At 34.5% G+C, this 22,473-nt stretch overlaps 1 long non-coding RNA gene across 14 annotated transcripts in view; it reads left to right on the forward strand.

Annotated features, from left to right (window-relative positions):
• LOC143245344 (uncharacterized) overlaps positions 1 to 22,473 on the forward strand; it is a 38,261-nt gene that overhangs the window by 10,228 nt on the left and 5,560 nt on the right. For 2 of the 14 annotated variants that reach the window (XR_013025585.1, XR_013025580.1), the window contains exons 3-6: positions 6,061 to 12,163; positions 13,841 to 13,990; positions 20,811 to 20,919; positions 22,320 to 22,445. This is a non-coding gene — a long non-coding RNA (uncharacterized LOC143245344). Of the gene's footprint in view, positions 1 to 6,060; positions 12,164 to 13,277; positions 13,502 to 13,840; positions 13,991 to 18,722; positions 18,802 to 20,810; positions 20,920 to 22,319; positions 22,466 to 22,473 lie in introns of those variants that run through there. The other 12 variants (XR_013025582.1, XR_013025583.1, XR_013025584.1 and 9 more) reach the window with 12 other exon arrangements.

A 22,473-nucleotide genomic window follows, 5' to 3' on the forward strand; every position in this document is an offset into this window, starting at 1 on the left:
AATGTAAGCAATTAGCAAATTCCACAGATTGTCCAGCTCTAATTTAAACAACAACTCAATAAATGATTTTAATTTCGTGTAGATAATGCAGCTCGGCTCTTCCTGGTGTGTTCTAAACACCTGTCATTCCAAATAATTTATTAAACTTTAGTCGCTCATTTCATGATTTTAATACTAAAGGATTTTTATATCTCTTGTTGCGTGAGGAGCGAATATCGTATCTCTTCTACTGAATGAGGTTTTGACTATTCAAAGTGGACTTGGATTGCCAAGTATCAAAGGTTTGAGCATTCAAGTGACATACAATTTTCATACAGTGTTCAGAGGTTCCAGAGAAAGCTGGTTGTTGAACAGTAATGCCCAATAATAACTTTGACACATGAATATTTAAGATGCCTTATTTTCATTGGAGCATTTTAATGTATGTAATTAGCTCAAGATTTATTGATTTTTTACACTTAAAATCATAATTTAAATTGATCAGACATGAGTTTCTGACAAAGAATACGATCTGAACATTGGATTAAGTAATTTTTCTTTTGCCTGTTTTGACAAGCTAAAAGAAGTACTCTTCTAATCAGCATAATTTTCTGAGAAAATTACAAGGTTGGATATATTTTTTAACATTATATTCTTTTATCACATTATTAAAATATATATTGTACATTACTGTAGTAAACTGCTTAAAAGAGTGAAGTCTGATAGCATACACCCAGGTTTGACTATATTGTAGTTTTAATTATTGTAATTCCATGGTTTGTACCGATCAGCGTGCAAAAATATCGTAAGTAATGTGTTAAAACTTATAACCAAAAATATATTTTAAAGTAGTACATAGAACTTAGTAAAGTCATAGTACTTATTATAAACTCTTCATATATCATTATTTTTAAAGCATATAGTATTATCAGACATACCACTTCGTATCCTAAAGACATAAAGATGTTTATTTGTCTCTCTTACTGTAATTATTTGTCACAGCGAAATGCATCTGGCAAACTTTTAATTCTCATATTTTTAGGACATCTGTGGGTGATCTTCTTCAAAAGGAAATCTTTTGTTTGTTTTAAATTTTTGCACAAAGCTACATGAGGACTATCTACACTAGCCATCCATAATTTAGCAGTGTAAGACTAGAGGGAAGGTAACTAGTTATCACCACCCATCACTAACTCTTGGGGTGCTTTTTTACCATTGAATAGTGGGATTGAACATTACATTATAATGCCTCCATGGTGAAAGGGCGACCATGTTTGGTGTAAAGGGAATTCCAACCTGCAACTCTCAGATTACGGGTCAAACGTTCTAACCACCTGGTCATGCCAATAGGAGGTATTTTTCAATTAGGGTGATTAGCCCATGGAATGGGTTGCCTTCAGATGTTGTGGAAGCTATAAATTTTAGTGAGTTTTAAAGAAATTTTGGTAGATATACAAATGATAAGGGTTGGTTTTAATTTTTTTTTTAATAGTTTTAGTTTGGTTTAGAAGACAGGACAGCTGAGATGGACCAACATGTCCCTGTTTTCTCTGAACATTATGCTATATTAAGGTGATTGAGCTGGGTTATAATTTATAATAATTAGGTTACTCATTTAATGTAGAATGAAATCTACTTAATTGTGCTACGGAATAAAAAGATTTCTTGTTAGTAGGGAGGTTAATAGAAGTTTGGATGTACCCATAGAAACAGTGATTACAAGTTAATCTGGATAATTAACAAGACTACCCATAATTATAAATTACCTTAATTATTGTTAAGTAAAATAACCAAGTAATGCAACAAATCTGATAAATGTTTCTGATTATTCCAACTATCCAAGTAATCAAAATATTACTGTTTATATCATTAATCTAAAGCTGTTCAATTTAATAGGTTAGTGTCAAAACTGATTAGTATAATGAACTAAGTGAAATTAGAGTTTCCTGTTACTGTCATTTTTGCCAATTACCTATGCCTCTTATGAGAATAATCAATTAGTTAAAATTAACTGATTGCACTAATTGTCCAGGTGTAACCATGAGTATATTATAAGCGGAATTGTCAAATCCAAGTATTCCACTAGTGTATACCTATAGGTGATGGCTTTTGTTTGCTACCTACCTTCCTTCTAGACTGTCAGTTCAAAATTGTGAACAGATAATCCTATGGTAGCTTTGCATGCATTTCAGAAAACAACAAGCAACTTATATGAAGAATATGTTGTAGACCTGTTTCTGATTGTGTAAATGTATGTGTTTTTCTCTACTTAATATATCAGTAGAGGAAAGACTCAGTATTTTCATTGTTCAAGGATAAAAACTTGCAATTTTCCCTTCAGGGTCAATGTAAATGAAGATTCACATAAAAGGTTAGAGTACAAAACATAAAAGTATGTCTCTAGTGTTTGTTAGTGTTGTATTTATTTATTTATTTCAATAAAAATATTAATGTTTTTAGTTGCATGAAAAACACGTCTTCCACTACATACTAATCATTCACAACATATCTAAAAGCAAACTGAAACCTAAACCTACTGAAGTATTTCCCAGTTCACAATCAGGAGTCTAATGAAACTTATTGAGTCTTCAAGTATTTTCTGTAAATGAGGAGCCATGTCATGATTTCACAAAGCAGTGATAAGAGCAGTCCAAGAAATCCTGTTAATTTATGTAGGTGTTTTTTTATGTTGGCCAGTTGTGGGCACACCTAGTTTTCAAACTCTCATTTTCTGTGTGTCTCAGGATATTCACCTGTTGGCAGAATAATTCACCTGTCTTGGATTCAATACAAGGTTCTCTTTTTTTCTTTCCCTCATGCAATTATCTCATCCAAGTAGATTAGTGTGGTGTTTTGGAATAGTTGAGACACATTCCACTGAAATGTAGCAGGAGCACTACATAATCGACTACAATAACTTTCCATGGTTTATTTTCTTTTAGTAAAGGTCATTTTCTGTACTTGCTTTGTGAACCTGAACTCACTGATGTCCACTCTTGATCCAGGTAGAGTATCCAAAGTAGAGTCAGTCTTTAATAGTGGGTAGGCATCTTTTCTTGTAACTTCATCTTTTAATAGACCACACACAACCTTATGGATCCATCCTTTTTCTATGTAAGTACAGTAAATGAAGTCCATGGACTAGCAATTGATTTTATCACTCTTTGTTCCTTTCTGGCTTCTAACACTTTGAAAGCCTCAATCTGATTTGCAAGTAGGAGTCATCTGGCTACCTGACATATTGAAGTTGCATATCTGCTATCAGTCTTGTGAAAGATTTATTTGTTTAGCCTAAACCATGATGTCTACTGGAGTTGGTACCTTAATGTTACACAAGCAAGGTATGTAATCTCTTGTATTAATCGGTGTTAAAAGTTTAAAGCTCTTATAAGTGAGGTACCAAGCTGTTCTTATGTGTGTCACTGGACTTACTATATCTTTTCTTAAAATTGACTACTACTTGTAATTTTAAATCATGATTTTACTCACATTTTTGTTTTGTTTTTTATGGTGAAAAACATGCCATCCTTATTCTTTACGTCTACAACAGTTCTACCAACCATTAATCCATCAGGACACACTGGAGTGTTTGGTTCTACACCCTAGACACTATGTGTAAATTTATTTTTAAAAAATCCTGTTATGAGTGTTTCAATTCATAATGAGATATTTGGTTGTTCTCATTTTCACTTTAAGTTCATCCTCTAGTGTTATAATTTATCATGTGATGCACAATGGTTATACATTGTCAAGCTGTTTGAAACAAGCCTAACCTTGCATTCATGTACCTTCATGAATTTAGTCCCAAGTACGCACCTTTCCTTGATATCTGCTATCCATACATCATGAAACCTATAGATATTTCCTACAGCTAGGGTAACTTCCAGTTTTCTTCCTGCTGAACCAATATGTCCACCAGTGTTGATACATGTACTACAAGGTCTTCTATAAATAAACCCATGGACTCCCTTCCTTAAACATTGTATTCCTTACCACATGTGGTGTTCTCAGTTGAACATTTCCCCCAAATTCCAGTTGATTCTTGTTTCCTGGTTAGATCTTTGTTGCTTTTTCAGTATGGTTGGGTTTGAATACTCATCCTTGAGGTATTGGCTCCCATGGTATCTTCACAGTCTCGGCTGTAGTAGCAAATTTTCACATATATATAACAGTTTGGTATTCTGTGGGAGGAGTTCTTTTATTTACCATTCCTGGCAGTATGACCTTTAAAGTTGTACTTGAAACAACTGTTGGTTTATTTCCTGTGTCAGTAGTGGTAAATAGACAGGTTTGTAATGATTAATGTTCATTGTAACCACTGAATTGAGATGGGGTAGATGTTTAACAAGGTAGTAAATATGCAGATCTGAAATAATTATTATTCTTCATAACCAATGAATTGAGATAGCAGAGACTGGTGTACTAAAAGATTTGTTCTTGTGTTTTGTGTAGCAGTTTAATAAATACATAGACCTATAATGACTACAAACAATTACCATGTGTTCCAGAAGCTTGAATGCTTATTTCTCTTACATGCCTATTTCTTCTTTTATCTCCTATAACAGTGTTAGGCTTATAGTTACATAGTTTCCTATAATGAGTGAAACTGTTTTATAAAAATGTTTGTTGTTCTGTTCGAGGTATCTCAAGTTTTAAGATGAAATAAACCTAAGAGTGTAATGCAATATTCATACTAAACTATACAAATAAGTTTGCTTCATTCTGCACCACTATACAATATCTTGAATAAGTTGTCTTTTTTTTCCTGAGTGATATGCAAGATATCATTTTCATAGTGTTATTCATGGTAAAACAGCCTGAAGAACAGTAAAATGGTATTTATTAAATTGTGTTTCAAGTAAGTTACCTAAATAAATCATAACTATAAATCAGTCTGGTAATGACTTTAACTAATTATATTTTTTTGTATAATTACATCAGTTTGATACACTTACTGATAATTCACTGATTTTGTTGTTAGAGTTAGATTGATCATTTTCATAAGTAAGCTTTTCTGAAACTGCTGCCTTTAAGAAAGATTTTTGATATGTTAGTAGAAGGTGCAGTAGTTGTGCAGGTGATAAGAGAAATATACCATTACAAATCTCTTGAAATGTTAAACATCTTCTCGTGATATGTAATTTGAGTATTTACAAATTGCTTTTAATGAATTCTCTAGTGTGAACTTTTGAATAAATCTCTAGACTTATAGTATTATTTGAAAGATTGCATCCCTCTTATGCTAAGGCAGCACTTAGGAACTGATGCTCAGTTCCAGCCTTACAAACCCCAAGTGGATGAAAATTATGGCATGTTCTTCTTCAGCATGATGCAGCTTAACATCTAACTTTCAGATGCTAAGGCAGCACTTAGGAACTGATGCTCAGTTCCAGCCTTACAAGCCCCAAGTGGATGAAAATGATTGCATGTTCTTCTTCAGCATGATGCAGCTTAACATCTAGCTTTCAGATGCTAAGGCAGCACTTAGGAACTGATGCTCAGTTCCAGCCTTACAAGCCCCAAGTGAATGAAAATTATGGCATGTTCTTCTTCAGCATGATGCAGCTTAACATCCAGCTTTCAGATGATGCATGTCATACAGCCAGGTTGACTCAAACAGCTTGAATAAAGTGTCTTGCCAAAGAATACAATAGCATGTCATGAGAAATTCTCAAAATCACAACCATCTGACTACAAGTCTGAAGTGTGAAACCACTGAGCCATGCTGCCCCTTGTGCAGTTAATATTTATAAACAAACTGTGATGTTAGATAAATAAAAGAGGGATAAATATTTGACACAGATAAAATTTTGGTTTTTAACAGTTCTGTTTTATTATTTTCCTAGACTTAAACCTTATGAAAGTTACATTGATAGTGAAATGTGTAATTTAAAGGAAGTTCAAATGTAATGGTATAAGGTTTGTTTGTTCATATTAACTCATACTTTAGTAAAAGGGGGAGCTATCTGTAATCTATTAAACATTTTGAGGTTAGATAATGTTGGTAAAGCTTAAAGGGATTTTGGTCATCCATGCTGCTCCTAGATTGAAAAAATGTAATTAGTTTGCTTTTCAAAATAGGAAATGCAGTTCACCCATTGCACTATCTCTGGAGTCTTTTTCCATGGAACTTCTCAACATGAGTGTTCTCACATTCCTCCTCGGGGACTGTGGGAGTCCTTACCGCTCCCGGTTTCCAGTCACTAAAGTGGTAGGCAAAGATTTATTCCTCCTGAATGACACCTGTACTCTATTCTACCAAAGAAGAAGAGGACAAATTTGGGATCCCTCCTACCAATAACCGTGGATGGTTTTGTGAGATGTGTGGTAGGAACACCACCAGTCTACACAGGAACTTCATTGTAATTCTGGTATACAGATGATTCTTTGCCATCTGGTAAAGTTGTGCATGACCTTGTTTTGTAATTTATCTTCATTTTGAAGACAATGAATGATGGTACCTCTCCTTATATTTCTGCACACAGAGTGTCACTTTTTGTATTGTTGGTTAAACTTAGTTTGTTCCACATCTTCCTCGTAGCTTCGTGAGCAGGAGATGTTTGTTGCTTTGCCTCTCTGGGATTTTTGTGTGTAATCCCAGACTGGATAAGTTGTGTGAGCTGTGAGTTTGGTTTGATGCACTTATAGTTGGGATGACAGTTTAGCCACATTTGTATTACTTACCTTTTATTTGCAACTTAACATGCAACATTCTCTAACTTTCACGTTGGGTTCCAGTAATACCACATCACCAAAAATAAAGTAGTCCTCATGCCATAGTCATTACACCTTGGATCACTGTTGGGTCCATAATCCTATAATTCTAATGATGAGACATGAGGCATCATCTGCCAAGTTGGTGCTTGGTCAAATTCATATTATTCTAAACGTGTTAGGATTTTGCTTCTGTTGTCAGTTGGCCTTTACTGCCAAGGAATTACATTTAATGTTGTCTGGGCAAATAACATTTATGTTGTACAATCACTATATCTCATTTCTACAAACCTCATTTCTACACAAACGTTTGCTGTATGGACTTTGCCATCACTTGCGTCTACGTCTTCTCAATGTGGGATTATAGTAATGTGTAAGTGGAAGTAAATGTGTTTGAAACTTAACATTTTCTTCTACATAAACGTATTTCCAATGAAACCTCTCACACTCTGCTACCCCTCCTCCCAAGATGGCTGGTTTCGGGTCTATTATTTTGGACCATTTCAAAAGGTGAATAGGAAGTAATAACTGGATATATGAACCTGATGTAGGAGGTGCAATGATGAAAGTAGAGAGAACCACGACATGTAAACTGCTACGAGCAGTATAGTGAGGTATAAAGACTGAAGCAAGTGAGATGACATCCATTCCAATGCTTAGATAGATAGAGAAGAGAAACCTTTGTCAGGAACTTAAATTGTGAGATAAGTATCATGAGAAATATGTTTTAGGTATGGGAAAATGTTAATGTTTGCTAAAACTGACCTGTAGAACTTCCATGTTTCTGAAACTAACCTGTAACAGTCTCAATATTGCTTATGTTAACCTGTAAATCTCGTTATACTGAATGTAGCTGAAGTGATAACTGATGACCTTTAGTTCATGCATTGATGTGGAACTGTGTTAATATACTGGTGATAGTTTTGTGTTAATTAAGGTAAACATCTCAGTGGATGCAGTGGAGATATTTTACTTATTCACTGGTGCAGACCCAGCATTACCAGGTGTCTAGGGTGCTTAACTTGATATCTGAGGGTCACGGCTTTGAATCCTTGTCCCATTAAATGTGCTCCACCGTAGGGGCATTATGATGTAGCAACAGTCAATTCCACTATTCAGTGGTAAAAAAGTGGCTGAAGAATTGGGAGTAGGTGGTAAAAATTTATTACCTTTGCTCTAGTCTTTCACTACTAAATTAGAACAACTAGTGCAGATAACCCATGTGCATATTTTCATGAATTTCAAAACAAACCAGACTAAATCACTGATACACAATGATAAGATAGGAGGAACTATTGATAATAATATCTACATAATTAATAATTAAAAGCACAAGGCCTCTTGTTGTGTATGTACATAAACAGTCATACCCTTAGGTGTTTTTCATTACTTGTTAGAAAACTTTCAGTAGTTTTTGAAAATGTGATTTTTTTTTTCCCGGAGATTTTCTAAAGAAGCAATATTTGGTGCAAAGCGTTGACCAGCAGGATCTTTACTTTAAGAATGTGATATTAGAGAGTACAAGCAAGTAAACAAACTACTGCTAAGACCCATCTGTAAGCTGTGCTTAGTCAAGTGTGGAAATTATTACTTCAGCGCGGTGTGTGACATGAGGAAAATCTATTGTGTTTCTTCATCCACTGTATTGTTTGGAGAACGTGCCTACAGTCTGTGTTGGTTGCCTATAGGAATGAGTAATGATCATTAGGCTTGGAGCTATGTTACACAGGCATTGGATTTGTTCATAGGAGCAGTTGCCTGCACGCGAGCCTCGTGTATACTCTATATATATATACAGTGTACGCTTAAGTTCGTTTCTCTCGATTCACATGCTGCACGAAATAAAAGAGTTATTGAAAACGTAATGTGTATTACCTTCAGATATTATAAAAAAAGAACACAGCAGACTCAGAGAAGTTGAATACTTAAAGACAATTTTATATGCGACTTTAGTTTCCCTGCCTATTCTTAGTGCTTTACAGGTTATCTTATAATATCCTTTAAACGAATAACGCAGCCCTCACTTAACTACTGAGAGAACGAAACCGTCGTAGGTTTAAAACAAAATTGTACGTCGATATAACAGGCAAAATAAAAACATAATCCCTCAAAAGTAAAGGACACACTAAAGATTAACAAATAAATCTGTAGTTTGGTCGAAGACCAGTATGAGACTTGGAATGCGTCATTGGTACACGAAAAACTATAGATTATATATATCAGGTTATACCGGTTTGATAAATCAACTGTAATAAATCACTTGTGTTCACAATATCGTAACGATTGATTCTATCAACATACCCCCATTACCCCTCCTGTTTAATGTGGGATTCAAGAATTTTGGGACCCCGTTCCTGAAACTATACAAAACGTGATACACGACCTATAAATGTGAAAACATCTTTTGTTACATTAATAAAAAAATAACTTTTTTTTTCTGAAATAAACGCAGGTATCACTGACAGAGGAAATCATTTAATATTGAATATAATTAGTTTCAAAGGCCTTCTGCAGTTATCAGATAGGCCTAAAAATGTTCTCAATATAAGCTTTCTTTTCTAGAGTTTGGCATTGATAGGTGGTTAAGACGCTCGACTCGCAATCTGAGGATCGCGGGTTCGAACCCCATTACAAACATACTCGCCATTTCAGCAATGGGGCAATATAATGCGATGGTCAATTCCACTATTCGTTGGTAAAAGAGTAGCCCAAGGTTTGGCGATGGGTAGTGATAACTAGCTGCCTTCCCTCTAGTTTGAAACTACTAAATTAGGGACGCCTAGCGCAGATAACCCTTGTGTTGCTTTGCGCGATATTCAAAACGAATGAAGACTTCTCTGGATATCGCACAAGCGTTTGACACCCCTTTTTACAGATTATGCAAATTCTCTATATAATTCTTCTGCTCTTTTTAATCAACCTAAACAATATCCTTGTGTATAACACTCATTGTGTCGTTAGTTCGGATATTGTTGCGTTACATTATAACCCAGAATATCTGCGGTAAGGATAGTTTATAGTTGCATGCATTCTTTTATTATTATTGCATAAAACATGAAATACTATTTCAGAAACGGTGGAAATACATCCATGCAAATCAGGGATGCTATAAGGGGGAATCGTCAAGAAGGCTTACCTTTCGTGATATCCCACTTCGCCGAAGGCCTTAAGCTGTGGCATATTTTTTGTATGTTTATTAATTTAGCCTGCCTAGAAATTTCTTACAGAAACCGCTACTTTCCCCTCCTGGTGTAACTAACTACTGTAGCTGGACAGATTTGTTCTCGAATGGTTTTGGAACGTTTGTATTTTCCCCTTTTGTGAGCTAATGGGAGCTGTATTACAATACATTCAAGCGACGAATATATTTGATAAAGGTTAAAATGACAACCAGCTTACAGAGACCAAACATTTCTGTTCCAGCATTCAGGGAGTGATCTGAACTAACCAAAAATATTAATTTAATCATTAGTTTCTTCCATTTGTTAACCCTTTTCACTGCGGCTGCTTTAAACGTTCGCGAAATTTTTGCGAATCATCCACTGTGTGTTACACAGTGTTCACATCCAGCTGTCGAAGACGAACCTTATCCTATACGACGAATTAGAAGGCAATTTGTTAAACTTTAACCCCTCCCTCCCTTTAGTGAAATCATTTTCGGGGGTTATTTCCGAGATGGGTGAGCTAATTAAAGAAAAAATTACAATTTTGGTGTTTTGGGTCAATTACTCAGCCGTCTTCTGCTTGAATAGAAGGTCTACGGATTTACTATGGTAAAATCAGGGGTTCGATTCCTCTCGGAAGAGACAGCAGATAACCCAATGTGGCTTTGCTACAAGAAAAACATGTACACAATTACTTGGCCACATTTTGACCAACTTACATAAGACTTGGTGCAAATATACTTTTCTACATATCGCACACATTTACAAAGGTTTGTAATTTAATAATCATAGAGGAGTGAAGATGCATAATTTTAGAAGGTTTTGCCAGTCACTCCACGGTATTTAGGCCAATTTACATTTGGTACAAATATACTTTTAATAGCTCAATGTATATATACTTTACACACAAACGTGGGTTATGTCTATTTTTGGATGAGGAATTAAAAAGGTTATGCCTGTAATTTCAAGAGTTTTACCATATTTCAACAAATTTACATGGGTATTACTAGGAAGACGCACTATTCCGGGCCTCAGACCGAGATACAGACAATTTTATAATTTTTGTCTGTTGCTCGGTATTTCCGCGAGAAGAGCCTAAATTGTGGGTTTTCACGAACTATTCGTGTGTATGTCAACCAACTCACCTAGGATTCGGTACATGGATACCTTCGAGATCCCAAGCAGTGATATAGGCATATTTTGATTTTTCAAAATTGGCCATGTAAGGTTGCGTCACGGAGACGTTCATTCACCATCAGTGTTGACTTCTTTAGTTTTACATATTTTTATTTTCCTTTATAACTGTGGAAAGCGTGGTGTTTCCATACAATCTCGTATTTCTTTATTATACCTTCCTTTAGTTAACACTACTTTTATTACTGTTTTACAATATAGTAACATTTTATAATTGAAAATCCTGGTTCTGTTTGTTTTACCAGTGAGGAAGCCAATGATGTAAGGATTTTATCCTCCGTCGAGATGCTGAGTCTTTTAGTCATTAGCTGGATTAAATTATATGTCCCCTTCTTACCATGTCTTGTTTAGTTCTTTTTTTTCCAAGTAGCTAGCCCTACAGAGTTTGTTTTTATTTAGCAGTATTTTTTCTAATACTTATTTAGCTTTTTTATAGGATAACAGACGTGGATTATTGTGTTATATAATAAATTTAAAGCTTTATAAATTTTTCGTGGAGTAACTAGTTTATTATTACCCTACGAAAAATAGGCATATATAATGCCCCTCCCACCATCACCACTACCCTCTAAAGAATAATATTTTTAAAAGAAATTTTTCGCACAAACTATACGTTTTTTTCCTTTTTCTGTAAGCCCCACATTCTGCAAATGACAATAAAATTATAGTTACCACTAGAACTAAATAAATGTTAAACCTGTTTAAAAAAAATGATAATTGTTTTGTTTGTTTTTGGAATTTCGCACACAGCTACTCGAGGGCTATCTGCGCTAGTCGTCCCTAATTTAGCAGTGTAAGACTAGAGGGAAGGCAACTAGTCATCACCACCCACCGCCAACTCTTGGGCTACTCTTTTACCAACGAATAGTGGGATTGATCGTCACATTATAACGCCCCCACGGCTGGAAGGGCGAGCATGTTTGGCGCGACCGGGATGCGAACCCGCGACACTCAGATTACGAGTCGCACGCCTTAACACGTTTGGCTGTGCCGGGCCAAAAGATGATAAACGAAAGTAAAAACTCTCGGTTTTGGCAATTTGCCAGATTTCGACTTTGGGACGATCTGGATAGCTGAAAAGTGGCATATACACCTGAGAACGACTGTGCCAGGTAACTTTTCATAACTAGCTTCTAATGATTTGTAGAGAAAAAAATCTAGATGACTTTTGTATTGTTTTAATAGAGGGTCATATCATTCTCACATAGAGAATGCAAGTGCACTGTTTAATAATTTAGCACGTTATTTGCTGCTCCTGAAAGACTTCTACTTATTAATAGCTTTATTAACAATTACAATATCGGAATAAACAATGCATATACAATCCCCCTACCACCATCACCACCACCTTCTAAAGAAAAATATTTTTAAAAGAAATTTTTTGTACAAACTATACGTTTTTTCACATACTGCAAACTTACGCCACTAGAAACCAGGTTTCGATACCCATGGTGGGCAGAGCACAATTAGCTCACTGTGTAACTTTGTGCTTAATACCAAACAAACATCATTTTCTGTAGAATTTATCATTGAAGTTGGTGTTGAGAAGACAGGATATTTAAAAGAACAATTACTGTCGTGACATCTGAGCTTTACTCACAAACTGAAAGCTGTCTGATAATCAACATAAGAAAGGGGAAGTAGTCAACGATTATATACAACTTAAAGAAACGAGTAGCATTTCAAAAATAAAATGTACCTTAACACGAAATTATTTTAATTTTGACTTCATACATTAAGGTAGCGTTACAAAGTAGGTTTAATATTTTCCTCAATAAATATTTAAAGTCACTTACTTATAAATGCAATACTAGTTAAATGTCCTGATATAGCCCTCACCACCACCAAAGAAAAAAAAACATGGAAATACAATGACTACTAAAACACACAATAATTAAACCAGGCGTGAGACAATTTTGGAATCGGAGGATCTATGCTCTGTGTTCCTTTGCCCCAAATCTTGTCGCGCTCTTTCGGGCTATAGGTGTGTTATAAAAGTGACAACTAGAACAACCCCAGAATTGATTGTGGGTATTCTTGACTAACTGTCTTTTTCTATACCTGGCCCGGCATGGCCATGCGTGTTAAGGCGTGCGACTCGCAATCTGAGTGTCGCGGGTTCGCATCCCCGTCGCGCCAAAATATGCTCGCCCTTTCAGCCGTGGGGGCGTTATAATGTTACGGTCAATCCCACTATTCGTTGGTAAAAGAGTAGCCCAAGAGTTGGCGGTGGGTGGTGATGACTAGCCGCCTTCCCTCTAGTCTTACACTGCTAAATTAGGGACGGCTGGCACAGATACCCCTGGAGTAGCTTTGTGCGAAATTAAAAAACAAACAATAACTATTTAAAACAAACAAACTTTCCTATACCGTTTCAAACTAAGGGACAGGTAAACACGCTTGAATGCTCCAAACAAAAAACTAAAGGAACAGAACAACTTGGGAGAAAGGTTAGCTGTTCTAACTTATATAAATCATTGTAAAATATAATTAGGAATATTGTTAACCGTTAAACTAGTTTTCAGTGTCATTTGTGAACCTTGTTTTTAGAAATAAGGGAATAATAGAAGGAAGAGTGAATGTTTCGTGAACTAACAGAATTTGAAACAAATATAAATAAACTGAACAGAGCGTTAGCTTGTAAGTAAACAGGGAATATCGCACTGTTTAATTTTGTTTTTATAATGCTTATCTTCACTTTCATCAGATATTTTATATGTAAAATGTTTAGATATAAATAGATGTGTCTGTGTGTATTCAATGTTTTAAACAACTCATAAAATTTTAAGGAATCTTTTCGACATCGCTACGAAAGCGCCCTCTGGCATGGGAACACCTTTGTCGTCACTGGTTTGTTTCCCAACAATGCAAGAACACACGACTCTTGTTTCTCAATTCTAACCAGTTTCGCCATACGTTAATAGATTGATTGATTGAAGGTACGCAAAATTATGTATTGAATGTATTAAGGTTTTCCAGTTTGATATTTTATAAATCTATATTTCTGTTCAGTAATTAAAATTTGTCATTTTATTTTACTCAATGTGTTTTGATAATTTATTAGAATAAATGAAAAAGAAAACAACAACAAAACTCAATCAGCATAATGAATGGTATAAGATGAACACCTAATTTGGGTGTATTTTATAAGATGAACACCTCATTTGGGTGTATTTTATAAGATGAACACCTCATTTGAGTGTATATTATATAGTAGTTTAAACAGCAGCTGTCTCTCACGGTTCGAAAAATCTGTAGTTTTGAAAGAGACCACCGGGGTCGCTAGTGGTTTATTATTGTCCTAACCTGGTGGCAGAACTCTGTCAGTAGATTGTTGCTTCCCACGGTCTAGTCATTGTTCCGCAGTCATTGTACAAGGTGAATAAGAAAGGGATAGCGAAGACCTTAATTCCAGGATTCCACCCTGGGGAGAGGGGCATGTAAGAGTTATCAATCCCTATTGTTAGGTACATTTTCCTCATCTGTGTCCAACAACGTACAGAGAGTGTTGGGAAAAAATGAACTTGTATTTAGGTACAGCTTATGACACTGTATCCAACCGAGTTTTCGGGCCACTAGTAAAACATCATGGTAAGGTGCGGACAAATAAAAATCAGTTAGTCAGCGATATTTAGAAGAAAAAGGCTTAGTGTTCCAGATGAGAAGTTGCAAATTTATGCCAATCCGTGTGAGGCTCATACAGTGGGAACATTTTGTTTTGACGTTCGCGCTTGTCGTTCCTGATTTAGCGGTGAAATAAGACTAGAGGGTTTGTTTGTTTTGGAATTTCGCGCAAAGCTACTCGAGGATCATCTGCGCTAGCCGTCCCTACTTTAGTAGTGTAAGACCAGAGTGTAGGCAGCTAGTCATCACCACCCACCGCCAACTCTTGGGCTACTCTTTTACCAACGAATAGTGGGATTTACCGACACATTGTAACGCCCCCACGACTGAAAGGGCAAGCATGTTTGGTGCGACTGGGATTCGAACACACGACCCTCAGATTACGAGTTGAACGCCTTAACCCACCTGGCCATGCCGGGCCAGACTAGAGGGAAGGCAATTAGTCATCACCACCCACCTCCAGCTATTGGGCTCCTCTTTTACGAACGAATAGTGAAATTGGCCGTCATATTATAACGTTTTCTGGCTGAAAAGGCAAGTATGCTTGGTGGGATTGGGGATTCGAACGTGCGATTCTCAAATAACCAGTCAAGCGCCCTTACCACGTGGTATGTCGTGGCCGTTGTTCTGATTAAGCTATAGACTTCAGATTATTGTCTCTCGTGTGTGTGTGTATAAATTGATTCAATTTTTTTATATACAATAAAACATTCATGTACAGTGATTAAAAACAAATAAGAAACATTAATGTAGTTATATTTAGGATGGTCGCAGGTTCGAATCTCCGTCGCACCAAACATGCTCGCCCTTTCAGCCGTGGGGGCGTTATAATGTGACAGTCATTCTCACTATTCGTTGGTAAAAGAGTAGCTCAAGAATAGGCAGTGAATGGTAGCTGTATGCCCTATAGTTTTACACTGCTAAATTAGGGACGGCTGGCGTAAATAGCCTTAGTGTAGCTTTGCGCGAAATTCAAACCAAATATTTAGCGACTTCTAGATGTTTTAGCCCCATTTTAATGAACTTTTGTCTCCGTGTCATCATTACTTCTAGCTTATATTGTATAATAATATAGCCTACAACAGTATATACAGCTGCGGTTTTGATTTTTATATATATTAAAATAATCTGTTAATCCTACAAGGATCAAATTTGCCAACACTCATGTCCCTCGCTGGTACAGCGGTAAGTCTACGGATTTACAACGCTAAAATCAGGGTTCGATTCCTCTCGGTGGGCTCAGAAGAAAGTCCAGTGTGGCTTTGCTATGAAAAAAAAAGTCAGCACTAAAGAAGTTACACAAATATTATTTTAAAAAACTTACATATTTTGTTTAGGGATAAAGTAGGAAAACATTCATGTTGGGAAAAATAAAGAATATATTTGACGTAAGGTTGAATTTAAATATGCAGTGTCGAACTAAAGTTAGTTTTATTTTTGAAACCTCTGTTTCTCCGTCATTGATTATTTCAGTGATGTTCGCTCGTTATTTTGCTTTAAATCAGTGTCAACAGCTAAGTCACCGTTCTGTTACTGGTAAGCTTCGAACTGAATCATATTTTATAGTTGACAGTAAGATCGCCTAGATTTAAAATATAATTCTGATAATGTATTTATGAATCACTTAGCATGAAGTGGTAGTTATTTTTTTATACAAAATGAATTATCTGTTGCTTTGTTCGTAAATCAGAGGCATCTTGATTTCAACTGAACATAAAAAATGCTGACGTGGTGATTGTTTCATATCCCTGCAGAGACAGTTATATATCTCTCTTTAGGCCTAGTTAGCACCCATACATTTTTGCAGATAGTTATCTTTTTACCATTAGGCCTAGTTAGCACCCTCACATTTCTGTGGATAAAGTTATCTTTCTACCATTAGGCCTAGTTAGCACCCTTATATTTCTGCAGATCATGTTACCGTTGTGTCATTAGGCTTAAAACTGAAGTGTGTCAATAGGTCATGCATTTAATGAGAAAATGTTTTAAATGCGAATATTTAACTTACTACTTAAGAATATTTGTGACACGCCATATTTAGAAGTTGGGGAATATTCCGAGTTTAGTAGTTATTGTTTAAATGGATGCACACGTTTACAAGGTTGCGTTTCTAACTAAGATTTAATAGCGAATAGCTTCTATTGGAAAGACTTAAGATAATGGGAAATCTGTGTAGAAATTATCTGTCAGATCATCAATTATAACATTATTGTACTGTAATTATGTTATCTCTTCTCTGCCTCGAGAAGAATTTCCATATTATCGTTCTATTGTAACGACGATGAGCATAGTTATTTATTGACGTCGTAAATGTCACTGGCAGCATTAATCACGTGGCTGATGGCTGAAGGAGAAGTCGGGGTGTCGTACCGATTCCTCTCGCTGTCATCTGAAACATTTATCCCCCTTGTTCTAATTTTGACATGACAGGGTGAAGGATACACGGACGTGAGTTCTGCGCATGTCTTGCTTGATGGCATTATAAGACTCGCATAGGTGCAGTTAGAAAACTGTTTCGTATGTACGACATTAGCATTGAATGTGTACAAAATGCTGTAATTAAAATAAAATTGTTTTTTTAGAAACATATGAATATAACCACCAGAAGTGGTAACGAAGTGAATTTATTGGATAAAACATTATAACTATGTCCATCGCATGTGTTACAAAATGCTTCAGAAATCACGAAAATTATAAATGTAAGAGTTTTTGAAATTTTTTAGTTACGCTTCAAACATTTATAAAAAAAAATCCACCATAACGAGATGGTTGTGAACATGCTGTAAGATAGTCGGTACTGTTGACTGACTGACTTTATTTGAGCCTATCAGTTCAAAATTAGAAACAACTATGGGTAAGTAACCCCTTTTTATAGTTTTGCATAAAAATTCTAAAAGTTTCATTACGTGCGATTGATTTTATCACTGGATCTATCGTTAACGCAGAAAGGACAAATACACCAATTAAAAAACAAAGAAAAGTAATTGGGAAGTGAAACACCCAATCACAGTTTAGTTACACTTATTTTTGATAATTACTCTTATTAACAACTGTTTCAACTTACCATTCTAATTTTATAATATTTATTGAGCTTTCTCTTCTCTAACGACTTCTTCCTTTTTCGGTTTTTACAATAATTATTATTATATTTCTGCTAGGAATCTAGCGAAGGTGGTGTCCCCCCACACTCACATTACATTTTTAGCATAAGTCGAGATTTCTGTGAATTCTGTTAGCAAAGACCGGGAAATCTTAAGATAAAACTATTTTCTTGTTGTGACGAATTCTTAGGTAAACAACAAAAATGACTTCGAAAAATGAACAGCAAAATTGCGATAAGATTAATGGTTTTATTGTTTGAATATTTTTTGCAAGTAAAACAAAAAATGGAACATAACGCCTGTGGGCCCTTGTCTACAATCCCAGCAACGCCAATTGCACTGGTAACGTTGTAGCTTCGTGATATGTGTTTGTTACAAGATGACAGCTAGAAGTGTTAGTTTTTAAGTCATGCGACAAATTATGTTCAGCATGTTGTTTTCTGTTTTGTTACATTTTCGTGGACAGTTTAGGTACTTTTAATTCTTTTTATTAATTTGTAATTTCATAAACATTGATTTCGAGATTATCCTTTAGGAAAATTATTGCTACAAATTCGATACAACCTGTCAGATATAGACATTAGACAGGCTTTTTGAGATTTTTTTAGTTTTTGGTAAAGTCCCCACACCCTACTGGCTCGGTGGTAAGTCTTTGGGTTTATAACACAGCGCTAAAATCAGTGTTTAATACGTGTGGTGAGCACGGCAGAGACAACACATTTTTGTAGAGCTTTGGTCAAAACATGATACATGGAGAAGTGATAGAGAAAACATGCATTTCTACTATGACATTAGTTCAAGTGAACAACTAGTGTTTCTATGATTACTAAGTAAGATATATAATTTCATTAATACTAATTAGTATATCGAATGTCATTACTTTTTGTTCTCATTTATTGTTTGTTGTTTATTATAAAGATTGTTAGCTTAATATATACTTATTTAGAACTAACCAAAACAACCCAAACTGGTCAGACTTGGAGACATTATTGTGACTACATTTGGACAGATAAGCAACAGCAAAGGTATCCGACTGATAAAACAATGCATTTTAATCTTTATGAATAGAAATGTATATTTAATTAGCAGTATTTATTGTTGAATTAGTTTGTAGTTTCATTCTTAAGTTTACAGCCTGTTTTAATCAGATTATAAGCAGTAATTACTAACTAAATAGATGAACAGGCCAGGCCAACAAATACGTTAAATATCCAGTAACTAATCAATGAATAATAACTTCTATGACAATTACTTGAACACACAAATATTTGAACAAGAAATTAAAGATTGGTTGAATTTAAATAAAGAAAGCAAAACCAATGATGACTGGTTTTCAGGTGGTCTGGACCAAAATAGAGAGCATTTAGTTTTGGTGAAATACAGTCAGAATGGCAGAAAAATGTTTGGTTAAATGAGGTGTTTAATTGTATGAATAGAAAAAAAATGGCTGACCAGATTATAATAACCCATTAATTACTGGAAAAATGGCTGACCAGATTATAATAACCCATTAATTACTGGAAAAATGGCTGACCAGATTATAATAAACCATTAATTACTGGAAAAATGGCTGACCAGATTATAATAACCCATTAATTACTGGAAAAATGGCTGACCAGATTATAATAACCCATTAATTACTGGAAAATGGCTGACCAGATTATAATAACCCATTAATTACTGGAAAAATGGCTGACCAGATTATAATAACCCATTAATTACTGGAAAAATGGCTGACCAGATTATAATAACCCATTAATTACTGGAAAAATGGCTGACCAGATTATAATAACCCATTAATTACTGGAAAAATGGCTGACCAGATTATAATAAACCATTAATTACTGGAAAAATGGCTGACCAGATTATAATAAACCATTAATTACTGGAAAAATGGCTGACCAGATTATAATAAACCATTAATTACTGGAAAAATGGCTGACCAGATTATAATAACCCATTAATTACTGGAAAAATTACTTTAAAAAATCTTATACAGGCATTTGATAAGTTGAGTGTTTTTAATATCATAGAAAAGTTTTAGGGTGCAGGAGGAAAACAGGTGACTGTGGTGGTTTTATAGTCCAATGTAAAAATGTTTTCGAAATGTTTTTATATTTATAGGACCTTTATTTCAAAATTCTTACTGAATGATTCAGGGCTGTAGAGATGGAGACTCATAACTTACATTTCATGTAAACAAAAGCTTAGTCTGAAATTCAGTGCTCCAAATTAGAAAAAAGAAATTAGAATTACCTTTGTCCTCATCTGACAGAATGAACACCTGATTATAGAAAAGATGTTACATTTGTCCTCATCTGACAGAATGAACACCTGATTATAGAAAAAGATGGACATTAAAAGATACTTTAAATCCAACTGTCCACAACTTGCTAAAATGTATGAGATAATGTGAATGGCTTTAGAAAGTTAGTGTATCCAACTGTCCACAACTTGGTTAAATGTATGAGATAATGTGAATGGCTTTAGAAAGTCAGTGTATCCAACTGTCCACAACTTGGTTAAATGTATGAGATAATGTGAATGGCTTTAGAAAGTTAGTGTATCCAACTGTCCACAACTTGGTTAAATGTATGAGATAATGTGAATGGCTTTAGAAAGTTAGTGTATCCAACTGTCCACAACTTGGTTAAATGTATGAGATAATGTGAATGGCTTTAGAAAGTTAGTGTATCCAACTGTCCACAACTTGGTTAAATGTATGAGATAACGTGAATGGCTTTAGAAAGTTAGTGTATATTGATAGCATTATGTATTTACAAAATTAAAAACAATAAATTGTAATATAAATATTTGTTTTGTAAATAGGATTCATTAATTCTGACTTCATCTTTGGTGAGAGTGTCAAATTTGTAAGAATTGTAAATAATAACACATATTCTGAAAACATCTATTTATATTTACAGGATTAGAAAAATCTTATAGATTTCAAATGGAAACTAGCAAGGAAGTATTTCTATGGTATCTGTAAAATGTACTGAAATAATTGAATGTTTTTTGACACTAATTTCAGACCTGTGTGACCAACAGAAGTAAAGTGACAGAGGCTCACCTTTTGTCCAGAGAGAAATAGCTGTTACACCGAAAGATTTTGCACTTCCAAGTAATATTACTAACTTTTTGTAAGGGGATTTCTTTTCTCATCATCTATCATAGAACCAAATCCACAGTTCTGAGTGTTCAACTAGTTTTTATACAAAATATCATCATGTCTGTTTATGTATCAAATCCACAGTTCTGAGTGTTCGAACTAGTTTTTAATACAAAATATCATCATGTCTGTTTATGTATCAAATCCACAGTTCTGAGTGTTCGAACTAGTTTTTAATACAAAATATCATCATGTCTGTTTATGTATCAAATCCACAGTTCTGAGTGTTCGAACTAGTTTTTAATACAAAATATCATCATGTCTGTTTATGTATCAAAATATTTAGGAAAGAATAAGTTGAGGAGGTGTTGACATATGGTCAAAATTTTAAAAAACCCTATGTGAGCATAATGAAGCAAAATAATACATGTAAGTGGTAAGTTCAGACTATTTAAGAAATGTATTCATTAATATATGTGTTTTATTGTTGTTACATGTTCTGTGAAATGAATTTCATTTCATCTGAATATTCCTTCAATTTTTCACGTGTTCTGTTCTTTCCTTCCGTCTATTTATTTTGTAAACTTTTAATATTGGTAAGTTATTTAGTGGTAAGGATAAGAATTACAATTATCATATCTTTTAAGTAGACTCAATCAGTAGTTGAAACCTTCAGCACTATACAATCATATATGAGTATGGGGTTTTTTAGTATATTATGTAACTTATTTAAATGGGATAATCTCACTTACACTGTACATCTAAGTAAACTCATTTATATGCACAATATTAGATTAAGGATACTGAAAGATTATGTGTATTTCTCTTAGAGAATGTGGTGAAGAACCCTTAGTTTTCATATAACATTATATTGGAATCATATTGTCATTGAATTTAACACCTAAATCATATCCTTGTTTAATTTAACACCAAAATCATATTCCTGTTGAATTTAACACCAAATCATATTCCTGTTGAATTTAACACCAAATCATATTCCCATTGATTTAACACCTAAATGAACATGGGAACTTGTTGTAAATTCATAGTTAACAGGTAGTCACAAATAGTAAAGAATGTTCAGTTGTAATTTAAACTATGGATGAGTGTGCCAAAAATACAAGTATAATATGTGCATAACATGTTTCAGAATTAAAATATATTTTGGTTAAACTAAATATCCTACCTCTATGTAACAGTTATTCTACTAGTTTTCTGTACGGTCAACACCCGATTCTTATTTCAAGCCAAACATCATAATGCTATTTTATATCACGTGGTTAGTTGTAGTGATGTTTGTTTGTTTTTTCACCAGTGGAAATTGTCACAATTTGATTCTGTTTACCATTTCACATTGTTTGTCAGAGTAACATTTATTTGTTGCAACTGTTATATTGTTTCAAGAAAAATAATGTTATTTTTAATTTTCAGAGATGGAGCTAATTGAAGCCAATGGTGTATTGTGAAAATCCAAAGAAGTTTGTTATTCAAGGTTATCATTTCTAGTAAAGAATCCTCAAATAGCCTATAGATGAAAGATAAAATTCTTCACATGGTGTAAGATAACTGATAGAATGGTAACAAT

The sequence above is a fragment of the Tachypleus tridentatus genome, chromosome 2, assembly GCF_004210375.1.
Source record: "Tachypleus tridentatus isolate NWPU-2018 chromosome 2, ASM421037v1, whole genome shotgun sequence".
NCBI lineage: Eukaryota > Metazoa > Arthropoda > Merostomata > Xiphosura > Limulidae > Tachypleus > Tachypleus tridentatus.